At 48.0% G+C, this 16,481-nt stretch overlaps 1 protein-coding gene across 4 annotated transcripts in view; it reads right to left on the bottom strand.

Annotated features, from left to right (window-relative positions):
* Positions 1-12,214, bottom strand: part of BCL9 (BCL9 transcription coactivator) — a 30,063-nt gene extending 17,849 nt beyond the window's left edge. For 3 of the 4 annotated variants that reach the window (XM_066340887.1, XM_066340890.1, XM_066340889.1), the window contains exon 1: positions 12,124-12,214. The gene's annotated coding sequence lies outside the window, so the exon portion shown is untranslated. Of the gene's footprint in view, positions 1-11,808; positions 11,922-12,123 lie in introns of those variants that run through there. The other variant, XM_066340888.1, reaches the window with a different exon arrangement.
* Positions 12,215-16,481: the final 4,267 nt, after the last annotated feature.

Below are 16,481 nucleotides of genomic sequence, written 5' to 3'. Positions count from 1 at the left end.
TCACACTACTAGGATCGAACACATCAGCATTCAAATAGTCTGGCAAAAATGCAACCTTACCTTCTGCACACCAGCTCTGTACTGGACCCAGGAAAGCAACTTCAACCTGCTTAAGCCTATCCAACTCTATCCCTTCCAGCACTTGTGATACAGCTGAAAATGAACTCCAGATAATACCAATAATATTCAGGAGACAACTTTCCTATTTCATCCCACCAGGTGTCCATATGCTCACTGGCATTGGCACAAAGGAGGCAGTACTGACTGATGGCAAAGGCATGGATAGACTTATACTTATTGAAATACATTTGTGCCCATCTTCTGCCAGGTCCCTCTGCCCTTTTGCTTAAACAAGGGCAGAAAATACCTCAGGTGCCTTCAGATAAATAACTTGGACACCTAAAGGTACGTAGAGATAAGTTGTTCATCTATGGTGATTAGATAGCAACTCACAGCCAGTCATCAGTTTCTAGATGGTCCTAACTTATCCTGAAATAGTACGGACTTTCCTATATTTATGTCACAACAATAAAAAATGATACACAAAGTTCTCACAGTCTCCCAAAGAATTCCATCTCACCACATCAGAGAAATCACTGCTATTCCAAAGGCTGCACAGCACTATCTCTCTGCTCACAGTTTTATACCAGAAATTACTTGCAATAAAAAGAATAATCAAGAACTTGTAGCAAAATAAGTTGAGGTGACACAAATGTGGGGGCTACACAATCTCTGCCAGGCAGAATTGTAACCTCCACAGGAAAAATACCTTCTCCTGCATATGTTGTGTGTAAGCACCTCTCTGCTGAACTCTAAATGAGTAGGTTATTGCCCACGACTACCTCCAGCCCGAAAGCACAAAGAAAGGGGCTGAGCAAATACAGAATCACCTAAAATTAGCACCCTGAAGACCAACAAACAGACAGGGAAAGGGTATGCAAGATTCTATGCCATTACATGGAAAGAAATTCCCTTGAATGCTTCATTTAACGGAAGAATTTAGGACCAGTGGATAAGCCTCCCAGAAGCTGTAAGAATATTTAATCAGGCCCATGCAATGCAGTACAGTGTGGCCACACAATGCAGCTCTGCTGAGCCTACCTGTGCCTGACCATCTACATCTCTCAAATAAGACAGGACAGATACCTTTCTCCCATACTTCCCCCCAGCCCCTATCACCACACATGTGGACCTTTCCCAAAGAACAAATCTCTCCTGAAGTCCATTCAAAACAACAAAGGCCACAGAAAACCCAACCTTTGGCTCTACATCTTTAAAATGGGGAGTGAAGACAATCACTGACAAAGCACAATACAAACTCAAAGGCTCAGAGAATTAAGTGTTTTATGAGTTTCTCATGTCACTATCCCCTTTTCTGAGAAAATGGTATCTCTAGCAACTATTCTCTTCCTTCTGACAAGTACATGGATAACAAACCATGATTTAAAGGCTGTATAAGTAATCAGTCTTTTTAGTACTTTAAAATCATTCCAAAATAGACTTTTGCAACAGACATGTTGCCTGCTACTCTCACAAGTTAAGAGTTGTGAATAACACTAACACTCCTTGTCAAACAGACAACTGTAAATCCATTAGACTTTATTTTCAGTGTATTTAACAACACCCCAGTGCATTATTAATCCGGTGGGGATGCGTGGCTGCCCTAGACAGCTTCTCACTCTGTACAACTCCTTCCCAGTTGTACAGTGCTTCCCCAAAGTAGTGGAGGAGACAGACACTTATGGACGCTAGTGATCAAATTCAAGGTGTACACAGACAAACACTGAGAGCTTTTCAATTTCCCATCTGCTATTATGTAAAAACACTTGAACTACTTGGTTCACTTGGACTGGAAGAAGCTCTTGGCAGATTCTGACACAGTTCCAGAAACCAGTTCGGGGAAAAAGCCAAAAGAAAAATTCTTTAAAAAAAAAACCAACTCAAAGCCTAAGCTACAGCTATCTGCTTGTGTACAGGAACCTTATGAACACTTCCCCTCGGTGCTCCAGCCATTTCAGCCTCAGCAGCAGCAGTGGCACTGGCAGGTGCGGGTCAGCCGGGGTGCCAGGGACACCGCCGCGCACTCTGTCACGACATCGTGTGACCTCAGCTCAGCCCCGGCGCACTCCAGCGCAGCTGCCAACATCACTTCAGCTCCACCTCTGTTAGCAGTGCTGGGAGCAGTCTATGTACCTCACAAGTGGAGTCTGGAGTCCCTACATTGAGCGTCGCTTACTGAGCAGCAGCCGGGCTGCTGTGGAGTTCCAGCTATTGTTAACACCGACAGAGATCAAAACCTCGAGCAATAAGGGATTTTTTCAAGACACATTTTAACAGTATTTCCCTACTGTATGACAGGCTTCTGCAGCTTTCTATATCATGTCAGCAGTTAATAGCATCAGTCAGCATTGCATGCAGGAGTCCAGTGGGTAATGAGAGTTTTCTATGGCCTGCTCTCATAGCTTTGGCTTCTGTCAAAACTTCATTTACTTTTCAGGAGTTAGGAGAAGCCACAGGCAATCTCTTTCCCCTACTTCTCTGGGTATATTTTTTCAAAATTCAAGTAGGAACATTAGCATGAACAACCACAGGTAAAAGACACCTGTGTCGAGCTTGCCAGCAGCCCATTCTCTAGAAACTAATCTGTGAAAGGCACTGAGGGAAAATATGCTGAAGCACTGGATGGAGGACAGGACCAAGGAGACAGCAGTTTGTCTAACACCACACTGCTTAAACAAAAGGCTTGGGAGAAACAAGTCACCAATCAGTTCAAACACAGAAAAAAACCCAAGTGCTTTTTCTTCCCTTTCAGCATCCCTTCAACAGGCATCCAGGAATCAAAGATAAGAAGCAATCCTCAGGCATAACTCCTTGGGCTGCACATCTTGTCAGTTTTCATAAGCTAAGTGGGGCTGGGATGGGTCCGTACAGGACAGAGCTCCTCTGAGGAAAAACCCAGTGCTACAGCAAGCAGTGATTCCCCACTCGGCTGCAAGGGGACATGACACACGACACCAGTCGGAATTGATGGGGGCAAGCCGTACACTTTCCTTCATGTTAACCTTCACCTTTACAGCTCTCTGGTCTCTCTCCTCCCAAATGAGCACTTTTCTAAGGCTCTCCTGAGCATCACTACCTTCCAGCAGTGCCTGCCAGACCAGTTTTCGTCCAGGACTGTCACCACCAGCCATCCCCCTCTGCTCTGTCCTTTACACGAGCCCTCTGCTGTTCTCAGGCACCTTGGCGAGCTCAACACCACCAACCCAGCATTCCCACGGAGCAGCGCTGAAGAGTTACTACATCCCCTGCAGCTTACTGCTGGGTAAAATGTGTGCCAGGGTGTGCTTGTCCCTGGTGCACTGACACCTCTCACTGCTTTGATTTTAGACCCACATTAGGCATGTGAGAGGCAGCACAACCCTCAGTCTGAGTGAGTGCAGTGATTCCATACTGGCTTCCCAGCCGTTAAAGGCAGGATCTTCCACACAGCAATGACTCTTCTAAGGAGTAAAGCACTTCAAAGCGCTCCAGCAAGCAAAAACTGCATGTACACAGTACTCCACGATGCTACACGATTATATCAAAGCTGCTGGGATGAAAAACTGACGTTTGATAAATAACATGAGGTCACCTCAAAGATCTCAGAACACTGCGTGTAAAACTGTTATTTTGACAAGAAATTAAGCAATTGTATCAATCAGGTCTATTATCAAATCTACTGCTTTGACACGATCTTATAAAAGTACGAGGAGCATGCAATTCCAATTGCTGCAGGATCCTCCCTCACTCAACACAAGATGTAGGCATTTAATATTCCTCTAGTTAGCCACGCATGTACAGCACAGCTAACGCACTTCAAAGTATTTACTGTGCTGTATAAACACGGCGCTATTTTCAAAGCCTCATAACTGTCAAATCAAAGTGGCTTTCACTAAAGCATTCAGACAGATTCCGCTGGATGGTGGCTATTTGCCTGACAGGTTTCAACCTTCTGTCCCCCAACCACAAGAAGGTTAAATATTTTTTTCGTATATATGCATATATATAAAAAATATTATTTTCAAGAGCAGAAGAAAGTGTTTCTTGCTAATGAGCTGTCAAATCATTTTGACCTGAAGTGTTTTTTACTTTTTTTCTCATACATACATATAAACTGTGGTGGGAAACTTCCACTCCATAGGAGCAAGTTCTGAAAGAGTTTCTCCATACACAGGACTCGCCTCAACTGTCCACTGTACCAGCTGTCCCTGTGAGGCTTTGGCTGCTCACCTCAACAGGCTACAGCAGTTGTTTTTCTATTACACTGCAAATACATTTCTAATCAATCCTCAGACAAATCCAGATTGGTACATCGATAAAACATCGCTATTTCACAGGCAGTGGAACAGTGTACCAAGACACCTGAAGGAGTCAGTTAGCAAAATGCAGAAAGCAGAGCTCTGAGCAACTTGAAAATGGCCTGCACCACTTGATCTCACCCAGTGTTTTTATCAGTGAACCACTAAACTAGAATTTTGTTCAGGTCTTCACAACCCTGTACACATTGCAAAGGTGGCAAAGATAGCTTGACACAACATACACGGGCAGACTCACAGACTTAAAGCAATTTGTAGAGCATAAGTAACATGGTCGAGTGGATAAATCACAGGCACATTAGGAGCCAAGCTCTGCTCTCAAGTTCACCACCAAATCCAAGCAACCCTGGTTTTAAAAGAGCCCATGGGCCCCAGCCACCCTGCTGATAAGGTAAAACAGATATCTGCACCCTTTGTTCAGAAGGCAGAGAGGACAACCACAGGCACACGGAGACCATGCAGTGACAAGGTGGGTCAGTGATTTACAGCTCTCTTGCTCTGCTACTATACAGACAGAGCCTCACCAGAAAGCCAAAAAGGAAAAACACAGTGGCATTGCTTTCTTAAGAGGCCAAACAGCCATAAAAACAAGACACCCAGCTCAGAGTAATTGCCAGTGCTAGGAGTTGAACAGGCAGCTGAGTGGCTATCTGTTCCTAAACAACAACTGCTCTGAACTCAATACAGAAAACAGCAAGTTCTCCCTCGATTCCATATGCAGCTAAATTATTGTGTATATCATCCACTCTTTATGCCATCGACTGTACCACTAAGGAGCTGTTAAAACCAGCACTCTTTTCAAGACTACAGCACCCAATTTTCAGTGAAATCTCAGAAGACATTGCTCCATCTTTCTTTGTTGAAAGAAATCATGTTAGTGGTGAAAGGCACTTTCCTTTTTCCTTCCTTTAAAAGATTTCATTGATTCTGCCTAGGCTTTAAAAAAACAAACCGGGCAACCACCTTACAGTTCCACTGTTCATCTCCCTTCCCTATTCCTCAAGCATCTTCTTGGAGGCTAAACAAGGAAAATCCCACCTCTGCTTTTAAGTCTGTCTGAAAAAAAGGGATCTCTTTAGAGAGATAACATTCATTCTTCAGATATAGTTAACTGCAATTTCATAACAGTATTTAAAATAAATTCAATTAGTGTTGTCAAAGTAGATCAAAACCAGAGTGCTCAGATTCAACTCCGCAGAAGAACAGATAAGAACCTAGAAAAGTAGGAGTAAAGAAAATGTAAAAATAAAAAGTTGTGAAGCAGCAGTTCACTTCACAATAGCCACAGTTTAGTAACTCAGACCAAATTTCAGGATAGTTGACCAGGGTCTGACCAGAAACCTATGGCACATCTCATACACTGGTTCTCAATCAAGTTTCCAGAGAGGAGTGTGAGAGCCCTGCAGCAAACCCGGGCACAACAAGCTATTCCATCCCTCCCTTTCCCAATATAGAAGCACAACTGCTAGAGCAGAATAAAAAAAAAAACAACACTGTTTAGACCACAGGCTTAATACCTCTTCCAAAATTTCCACTGTCACTGATTACAATAACTGAATATTCTTCATATTCTTAAAGACATCTGATGCTTTTTAACTCTTGTTGAATTCTTACTCCTCAGCAAGATTCTCACAGCATGAGTTTCACTGCTTAATTGCAACCACACTAAATAGTCTATCGTCAATTTACAGTACATGTGCTGCATCATCAGAAAGTCTTGAAGCAGCAGAAACTCTTCCACAGCGAAGCCACCACTTTTGCTGGCCCTGCTTAAAGCTTCTCAAAGAGGGCTTCTCTTTTGATACCTTGCATGTATGTTCAGAGATGATTTTTGGCAAAAAGAACAAGGTAAGCTGAAGGAACTGTTCTCAGGCAAGGGAAGCTGTAACAAACAGGTGAAAAAAACATTTAGCAAGTTTAGCAGACTCTTAGGGGTACAGTTAGATGAGCATTCCTTTTGGCAGCAACACCACCTTAGAGAACTGCTGGTACCAATATTTACTCCCACCCTTGCACCACACTGTCTGATGTGCCCGTGGCCAAAGACCAAACCAGCCTGGCAAACTGATGCAGGCTAAGTATCATCATTTCTTTGCTAGGCTACTTCTAATCCAGATCAGCTCCCTGATCTGTTCCAGCATCCAGCTGCTCCAGCAGCAGCACCAGCACACACAGCAGGGTGGTGCAGAGTCAAAACAGATGAGCACCAAGGATTCCTCAAAGCCCAGTTCTAGCACTGAAGGAAATGCTTACAGGAACACAGGGCAGCTTGGCCCACAGGTAATGGCACAGTCACAAAGCACACCCCTGCTCCTTCAAAAATATAAATCAAAATTTAACACTGGAACAGTTCACTTGGATTCAGCACATTGAATGTCACCTATTGTTGCTAACCAGTGTTTATGAGCCTGCATGGTCTTAAAGGCAACCCTTCAGGAAATTCCCAAACAGATCGATTTCTTTTGTTCAAGTTCTTCAAGATTATCTGGAACTTCCTAATTATGAATAAAGTTCCTGTTCTTCTGGACTGGTATAGTTCCTACTACAAAGGAGGTCAACCTCCAAAACAATTAAACTTTAAAAGCAGTTAAAAAACCTATCAGACAAGTAAGGCTATGTAGGAGAAAGCTCTTTTAAATTCAATAGGCAGAGCAGTACTTGAACAAAAATTCAGCAGTGAAATCTCCTTCCATTCACAAATTGCTCTGAAAAACTGAGTTAACACCTTTATTTTGCCAGCAGGAAGACTAGAGGGACTCCAGCAGAGCTTCTAAGCAGGAAATCCAAGCCCACAGCAAAACTTGCTGGGTTAAAGGACTTCATATCTATGTAAACAGACCACAAACCTTAGGAGGCACAGAGATTTCTGTGAAGTCCAAGGCCACACAAACGAGTTAGAAGGATTTTATGAAGGCTGCCTGCATTGCTATGAAGAAATTCTGACAAACTTCTAAAGCAGAAAGGGAAAAAGCCTTGCAAGGTAGCCCAGCTCACATTTAGGATAGGGATTAGTTTGAATACTTAAATGGGTGTAATTCACAGGATAAAGTTGTTGCTGTTTGGGGTTGGGATTTATTCCTATTGAATTTATAAAAGACCAGCAAAATTCCTAAGCCATAGGCACAGTTTGTGAGGCAAGAGAATTGACACGGCATGTCAAGAACTCAGGAAAAAACAACATCTAGAAAGAAACATGTAGAAATAGGTATGGGAAGTCAATGTGCTGCAGAGTAGCAAGCCTTTGAATAGCTGGGAAATATGGATCAAAGGTACTCCATTCTTATCCACATCAAACACATAAACTGCTCAAAAAAGCTGTAGTATATGAATATTTTAGCCCTGTGGCTTACAGTCGCCTCAGTTTCTATATTTGGATATTTGGTGACAAATGTAGTTTGGCTGTGGACTAACCCTAACTGAAAACAATCCAAGTACATGAACTGTAAAGATGAAATGCAAAATGGGGGGAAAGGAGGGGGAAAGCACAGGGAAGAAAGAGTCCACACCCTTTGTATTCATAATATCCAGAAGAGATCTACAAAGCTTCTGGTTGTATGACCAGAAACCTATTTATTTTCTTTCACATTAAAATTCAGGTCCTGCCTAGCTTAGAAGATTGTGTTGACCAATAAACAAATTAACTGATCACAAGAGAGAAAAAGCAAAATACCTCCCCAAAACAAACAAGAAAAAAACCAACAATCTAGTATACAAAAAGATGGTCACAACAGAACCATCATACTCCAGCTACTCCTCCACACCAGAGCAAATCACAATTTCTCCCAGAACATCTTCAGACATCTAGGAGCTAAATAATCTGTATTGGGAAAACCTACACTGAGAAGTCATAAACAGAACTTCTACCAAACATCACAAAAGCCAAGTGCACAGGCACAAAATACATCCCCAAAAGAATTTATCACGTTAACCTGACCAAAGATGAGCAGCTGAATGGGAGGGGGACTTGCACAAAAACTTGTTTAGGGTGGGTTTTTTTTTTTGCTTGGTTTTGTTCACACTTATTTAACGTCAATGATTGATTAACATTTTGGATAAAGGAGGTCTTTGTTAGTGATTCAGCATCTCCACCCCTTCAATTAAGGTGTTAAGAGTTCACACAAGTGCAGTGAGACCCAAGATCCCCAGACCCCTCTCCACAATAAAATCCCGACCCAAAAAAACCCCCAAAAACCAAAAAACCTAAACAAAAAAACCACCACAACAACAACAAAAAAGGCACTTGCCCCACTGAGAAAATTCCAAAATCCCAAAACTAACATCGTTGCTAACTCCAAGTCAAAAAAAGAAAGATGCCTTTCTTTTGTTGTTTGAGGAGAGGCCAGCAAGGGAGACAGGGAAAGAATATGAGCCCTTGAGCCATTTTTATGCACTGAGTAAGAAAAAAAGGACACATTCATTAAAAATAATCTCTTTAGAGATCACTGTTAAAAGAAAAAAAATCCACACCGCATAACAGAGCCATCATGCCAACTCGTCCAAAATGGCTATAAAACCTCAGGAAAACAACCCGTGTAGCTCAGGCAAGAAAGCAGATCCCTGTGCCATGGGATGCAGGCGTGTGCCCTCCTGCAGGCATAGCTCTTCTGCCGTGGGATTGACACAAAACAGCTCTGTGTGTGTTTGTGTGTGTGTGTGTGTGTGTGTGTGCCCCGATCAACTTCCCCCACGCCACACCTGAACACCCCACTTCAACCAGAAATTCGCCATCGCAGACCTCAGAGGAAGCAGGACAGAGGTAAACAAAAAGAAGTGGGAATAAAGCTGTTAAAGTATGTTAATTCTTTCATTTGCTTTCATATAATGCCTTGCCTAGCTTCCCAATGGTTGTTATTGTAATATCTTGAGCAATCACTGATCAAATAATCCAACAAAACATAAGGAAAAAAAAAATCTGCATCACTTTTTTTTCCTCATGCTTTCAAAGCTTGATACATTTAAGGATGCTTAAGAGCATCCTATGTCTGTGTGGGCTTTTCACAGAGAAATCAAGGACAAAATACTTTCAAGGAAAATAAAAATGTAACTGGAACCCCTAAAAAGAGAGAGAACTGTCTCCCTCGCTTCCTCCAACTGTGTTTTGAGAGAAAAGCAACCAGTCACCAACAGGGAGGCTTAAGGAGACAAACTTGACTTGGCACAGCCCTTTCTTCTCTGCCCAGACCAAGGAGGTGTTACTTCACCAGGTAAGGGCTACAAGACTTGATGTCCCTCTCCCAAAAGTGAGGTTCATGGTTATTTCCAGAACAGCTTCAGAGTCCATGTTAGGTTTGGCATCTGAAGAGTAAAAGCATCTTCCCTTTCACCTTGGTGGGCTTTCACTCACCCCACAGACAGCTCCCATCTAACACTTACTTCATTCTTTGCTGCATGACAATTTTCTGATCTCTCATGTAGTTTACTATTAAACCACTAATCATGCAATCATCCCACCTTAATACTTTACACCCAAATAACAACCCACAATTGACTGTCACATCAGATTCTTCCCATCTGTCTCCTCATGCTTTGTCTACCCTCCCTGAGTAAAATCCACTTTCCACATCCCAAACATTCCATCCTCAGAGGCCTTTTTTAGACCCATCACCTACACATAGAACTTGGGAGATGAACAAGGAGATGAACAACACAGAAATGCATCTCTCTCATCCTAGAAGTGGAGTCTTGCTGCCTGCACACATCCACCTTTCTCACCATTTCCCTATGTATTTGGGGTCTCCACTGTTCATTTTTTTTTCTCATCATCCAACCCTTAACTTCAGATTAAGCCTCTCATCCCCCTTTGCAGCCAGTCAGAGCACAGACTCATGCATACACACAACAGCCTCTCCTCTACCTAGTAGGAATCCTTCCAAATAAACACATTTCCCCTGCCTTGACAGTACTGCTCTTCCCCACAATCCCCATATACAAGATCCCCTCCCACACTTAGTATCCCACTTACTAGTTTGATACTACACGCTTAGCTTCCCTGGATTCCTGATCTATCTACAGTGCTTCCCCTATCTCTGGATAGACAGATCTCTGGATAGACAGATCTCTGGAGCTCCACAATTACCCTCATATCATGTGCACCTCCCTCACACTGAAAGCACTTCCTACCCCATATTCTGGCTCCCAGTGCTTCCCCTATCTCTTTCTGACAATGACTCAAGTCCCAGCTCCTCACATGCTTCCCTTCATGTACCACTCTCCCCAGCAAACCTCCTTTCTTTCCAGCTCTCCACATTTTTCCTGCAGATGCCCATAGTTCAGTTCTTCCTGCACCACAGCCCACCATCCCTTCCTCACAGCCCGTCCCAGGTGATCTAATATCCCACCCAGCATCTCCCACCCTCTCACTGCACGTTTCACCTTGTATCCCACTCCCTACACCTACTGTGGATCTCTGTGCCCCAGCCCCTCACTTCAGCTCAACCACAGAGTTCACGAATGCAGCTCCCGCCCCACTTTTACATCAGCCTCTTTCTCCTAGGACAGTCTTCATTCCCAACCCAACAGCCCCTCCCATCCTATGTCCCAGCCCCTGAGTGAGATTGGAATCTCACAACCACCTCTCTGGTCCCCCAACACCGTCCTCTTCCACAGCACGGCCCAAAGGCGCTTCCATAGAGCTCAGGGCAGCACAGATCACCCCAGTGCCGCACCCACAGCCCTGCACACAGCAGAGCCCCAGTGGCCCCAGCACGGCACCCCACACACGCCTCCACACAGCGAAGAGCCCCAGCACATCCCCCGCACCACCGAGCATCCCACACATCCTCCACCAAGCACAGCTCCTGGAGCACCCCATGCACCACAGTGCGACCCAGGACAGCCGACATCCCTCCTCCCAGCACATGCCCTATGGCATCCCATACATTCCTCCATATATCACAGCCCCCGGGGCATCCCCTGCACCAACACGCGAGGCACAGCATTCCATGTGCCGCCCCATACAGCGCAACCCCCAGGGCTCCCAGTGCACCCCAAAGCCCCCCACTCATCCCAGCACAGCTCCCAGAAATCCCCCATGCCCCACACATCCTTCCATGGAGCACAGCGCCTGCAGCATACCCCTGCTCCCAACACATCCCTCCGTGGAGCACATCCCACCAGGATCCCCTGCTCCCCACACATTCACGGAGCACGGCTCCCGGAGCATCCGCTGCTCCCCACATCCCTCCACGGGGCACATCCCCGGCCTCCCCACACATTCCACGGAGCCACAGTTCCCCAGGAGCATCCCCTGCTCCTCACACATCGCCGGAGCACACCTCCCGGAGCATCCCCAGCTACCCACACATCCCTCCATGGATCACAGCCCCCCAGGCACTCCCTGCAACCCCTGAGCTCCCCTCGCCGCCTCCTTTGGGGCACCCCCGGGACCCCCCCAACTCCCGAAGTCGGGGCGGGCGGTGCGGGTGCCGGTGCCCGGTGCCCGCCCCGCACTCACCGCGCTCAGCCGGGGCCGGCGGGGGCGGCGCGGCGGCTCTGTCCCCCTCCCGCACCACACACAGGCTCCATTGTCCGCCGGCGCCTCCCCCCCCCCCGCTCCCCGCGCACATGGTACCGCCCAGCGCAGCCCCTCGCGCCCGCTCCCCCCGCCCGCTGCCCCCCCCTCGCCTTTTCCCCACACCGGTTCTATCCTCCCCCCCCACCCCCCACCGCGCCCCCCCCCTCCCGCCCGCGTCCCGCAACCCGCGGAGAGAGGAATGGTACCGCCCGTCGCGCGCGCCCCGCCCCGGCAATGGTACCGTCCGCTACTCACTCGGCCGCCGGCGGGACCGCCTCCCGCTCCCCGCGCCGCGCAGTGGTCTCGCCCGGCCCCCCCGCCCCGCCTCTCCCCAGCCAGAGGGAGGGGACTGCAGCCCTTCCCCCTTTGCCGCACGGTGGTACCAGCCGGGCTCTTAAAGAGACAGGCCACCTTCTGCCGCGCGGCCCCGCCCCTTATTAACATAACCCGGCCCTTGCCCCGCGGCGCCCACGCCCCCTCCTCCCCTTTTAAAGAGACCGCGCGCCCCGGGCTCTTCTTAAAGGGACCGCCTTCCCCGCCGCACCCCCCCCTTCCCACCCCAAACTCCCCTCCGCGGAGTCGGGCGCGGAGAGTAGCCCTCGCTGCCCCGGTTCCCCGGGCGGCGGGCAGGGCGCTCCCCGCGCTCCCGGTGCCCGCCAGGTACCGCAGGGGAGGCGCCCCCGGGGAGGGGCCCTGGCGCCCCCCCTGAGGCGGCGCGCGCGGGGGGCCCGCCCCGCGCCCCCCCCAGCGGCGGCACCCCCTTTAACGGAAACGGCGCGCGGGGCCCCTGAGGGGCGGCGCGGTGCGGGAGACGGCGTTTGCGATGCGGGACACGGGATGGCGCCGCCCGGCCCCAAGCCGCTGCCCGGCCTGCCCAAGCCCACCCCGCTGCCGGTGCCGTGGTACCCCTGCCTCGGCCCCGCTGCTCCCCGCGAGCGGGATTCCACGCGCCCTGGGAATCGCCGCCAGACCGATGGCACGGCCCGGGGGAGCCGCTGGAGCATCGCCGGAGCGGCCCGGGCCGCTGGCACATGCCCCTTCCACACGTTTCTGAGGAAGGCGGGATGAGAACGAGGGAAGGGGGGGTGGGGAATTTGTGGAGGAGAAGCGCGTCCCTCGTCCCCGGGGGCTGAGCACCCCGACTGCCCACCCGCCGAGTGACCCGAGGGCTTTCTTCTGAAGAGAGAAAGCGCCGGGATAAGCAGCAGCTTGGAAATGAACAGGGAGGGACGGGGCAGTAATGGCAAACAGACATAACCTATCAACTCCTAAAAATGCTCAAGGGCCCCATCCTGGACAAATGCTCCGTGTTTGGGGGATTAGACATCAATGTAGTTTGGTTTCAAACTGGCAGTGAAGAGTTTTGAAGATCCGTAGCAATCCCCCGCCCTTTTCAGTCTGAGACTTACTCTGTGAAAAGACGGCTTTCAACATCCACTAATCCTTCTCCTTCACCTCCACAAAATGTTCTTAAAATGGGCGATCTCGTGGCTGTAAGGAAGAGGTTTCCAAGCCACCGGTGGCACACCGATGCAGCTGAACAGAGAAAGTCAGCGGATCAGTTTTGCTTATCCACACTGCCTGAATAACCTGTTTAGCCAATACAACATCAGTGAACAGAAATGCAGTGTCCTCCCTCCCCCTTTATCCTCAAACGACCCATTCTTTGTTCAATTCCCATCTTGTCCAACTCCCACTTTTAAGTAACTCAAGACTTTGGAAGAAGACCCTTTTAGCGCAACATTTACGCTGGGCGTTGCCCTTGGCAGATAAAACCACCTCCTCTCTTTGCTCAGCCCTCAATCCCTTTTTCTCTTTTTGTCCTTCTCTTCTCCTCCCCTTGTCCTTGTCCACTTGCATACACTTTTAAAGAACTCTTTACAGCTTCCTGAGCACTGCCACAGTACTAATTATCACCTCTTACCCCAAATACACACTTCCTTCAGGGAGATACTTCTTAACAGTGGGCTCCCTTCCGATTTGCAGACCAGAGACCCGAAGCATTTCCCGCTGGACAGACTTTCACCCATTGACTTCTTTTCTAGACAAGTCCCTGGGGCTACAAGTTCCCAGGATCCACGACCCGAAGGTGGAAATTTGGTCTCTGACAAGTCTTTCCACCCACTGACGCCAGCCCCACCTGCATCTTTCCAGTGATCGCGGCCAGCACCTTCTACAGCTGAAGTGTCGGTGAAACTGGAACCTCCACCTTTGCTGCCGTCGGTTCCACACACTCCTTTACCTGATGTTTAAACCTTGTCCATTTTTACATTGATACGGGTCTCTTTCTAATGCAACACCTGCAATTCCTCCTGTCCTTCACGCATCCCACCATGCTGGCCAGGCAGCCCAGCATGGTGTAAGGAAGTCAATGTATCTCACAGTGCTTCCGACAGAAGATCCAGTCCCACTCTCACTGACACCAAGAACATATCGTGGTTTGCTTAAAAGGAAGTCGTTTGCCCTGGGCAATAGAGGCTGGGATTTTTCTAAGGAGCCTAAGGAAGCCAAGCACCCAACCTTCCATTTTCCAAAGGTACCTTTGAAAATCCTACCCTGTGCCTCAAACCCGCCACATGGGACAGCCACGATAAAATACGAGGAGTTAGCAAACTGCCTTTTTTGTTCTCCTCCCTCCTCTGACCCAGTACTTCGCTGTCTTCTCCCTTCAGGAGTTAGACCGGAGAAAACGAGCACAAAATGCTACTAGTTTGCAGATGCTGTGGTTCCTCCGACTCCCCTCCCATCCCCCCGACCCCATCCCCCCACATTTCAAACAGTTATAAATGACTGTGCAACTCTGCAGGCAGCGGTCTCAAATAACCACACCAAGCCTCTCCCCTCCAACGGCTTTAAGTCTCTTCCTTCCTTTCTTTGGGGCTCCGGAGAGCAGCGATCAAGGTGCTTTGCTTCACTCTCAAGAGTTAAGTTGCTACTTCACCCACCACCTTTGGGAATCCGCCACAAGCAGTGAATTCCCAAGGCTGTCCTTGAAGGTTTTACCATGGGAACTGATAACAACAGGCTCCAAAACGATCCTAACTGCGAAGACAGGTTGTTAGTCGAGATTTCAGGTAGCAGACCCCAGATGGTGGGACCGTCCCCACCAGCCTCGAGAACAGCCCCCTGTATTGGGACCTTGCCCTCCCTTGGCCAAGCTCATAAAGCTGCCCCAGAGAAACCAGCTGTCTCGACTCTTTAGAGCACTCCAGCAAATCTAAGAACATCTTGGAAGCATTACAGCTCTCACCACACTGTGTACATTTTCCTCACAACTCCCTGTCTGCAGAGAGGGCAGGAGATCAGCCCGTCTATCCCAAGCCTAAGGAAAGTTGCCACAGGAGCTCCGGATCTGCAGAGCAGACAGATCAGACGAGATAGCCCAGCCAGCAAAACACATTTGCATGACACTTTCTGTACATGGTTCAGAGCATGGCACACCCCGAGAGCAGCTTTTATTCTCTTCAAGGGTCTGGCCCTGCAAACACTTAATTTTACATGTGTAAGTAGAGTCCCACTGAAGCACAATGGAGCAACTCATGCAAATAACATTGAGAGCGTGTAGGGCTGTGGCTCTGTTTCGCTGTTCCATCTGCAGCAGACCCAGTTTTAGAGGATCCTGCCATGCTCTCTCAGTTATTGCCGCTCATTTGCGCCAGTTAAACTATTTATGTAGCTACATGCATAGGTGAGCTGTTTAAACGATCTAACTTTTTTTTAAAAAAAGCCCTACTAGCAAGAACAAAACCTTAACACCAGACCAGCTCCGATGCAGATTTCATCCCCACAAGCAGCTGAACTGGCACAACTGGAGGAGGTGGAAACATCTGAGAAACTGGAACTTTTGAAGATGGGACTGAAGGAAGGTGAAATGGAGACATGGATCCTCAGTGTGTGACGGCTGGAGACATTACCCTTCTCTGAAGTCACACCCTGCTCCTGACCATCAACTGTCTGAAGTGGAGCCTTCTCCAACCACACGCACAGTCATTCCACATGAAAAACTTTCACCTCAAATACAACAGTAGATTGGCCTTTTCAATCAATAATATTTAAAAAAAACCTTGCCACAAGGAAAGCTGTCAGCAGTAAGAAGAATCTGACAACACTCCCTATATCCAGGATCAGGGATGGGAACTTCTACTTGCTGGTAAAGGATGTCAACACCATGCACCATGTAGCCAGTACATTGCTCCTTCTGCAGTCACAGGATCCCTTACTTTGACATGGCACATTTGGTCCATGCAAAGCATTCCCTACAATTTTTTGGTTTGTTTTGTTTTAAGTTTATGGGCTAGTCTATCTCTAGCAACTCTATCCTGAAATTGCATCACATATTTCCTGTCTGCCGAGGCAAGATTTCCCTCTTTCAGTGCGATTCTAACCTTACAGCAGGGAAGCTCCACTAACTCCTTAAGAGCTTTGCTCTCTACACTGCTTCCCGACCTGCATTCGTGCACACCTGCACGAAGTGGGTATAAAACACCATCACGGTTGGAAATTAAGAGGACACACCATTAGGAGGATGTTTTGCTTTGTTTGTTTGCTTTAGGTTTGGCGGTTTTTTGCCCTCTTTTGTGCTCCCGTGTAAATGATCAGAGTAGCTGTGGGAC

The sequence above is a fragment of the Sylvia atricapilla genome, chromosome 2 (assembly GCF_009819655.1).
Source record: "Sylvia atricapilla isolate bSylAtr1 chromosome 2, bSylAtr1.pri, whole genome shotgun sequence".
NCBI classification, from domain to species: domain Eukaryota; kingdom Metazoa; phylum Chordata; class Aves; order Passeriformes; family Sylviidae; genus Sylvia; species Sylvia atricapilla.
This window is presented reverse-complemented; position numbering and strand designations above follow the sequence as displayed.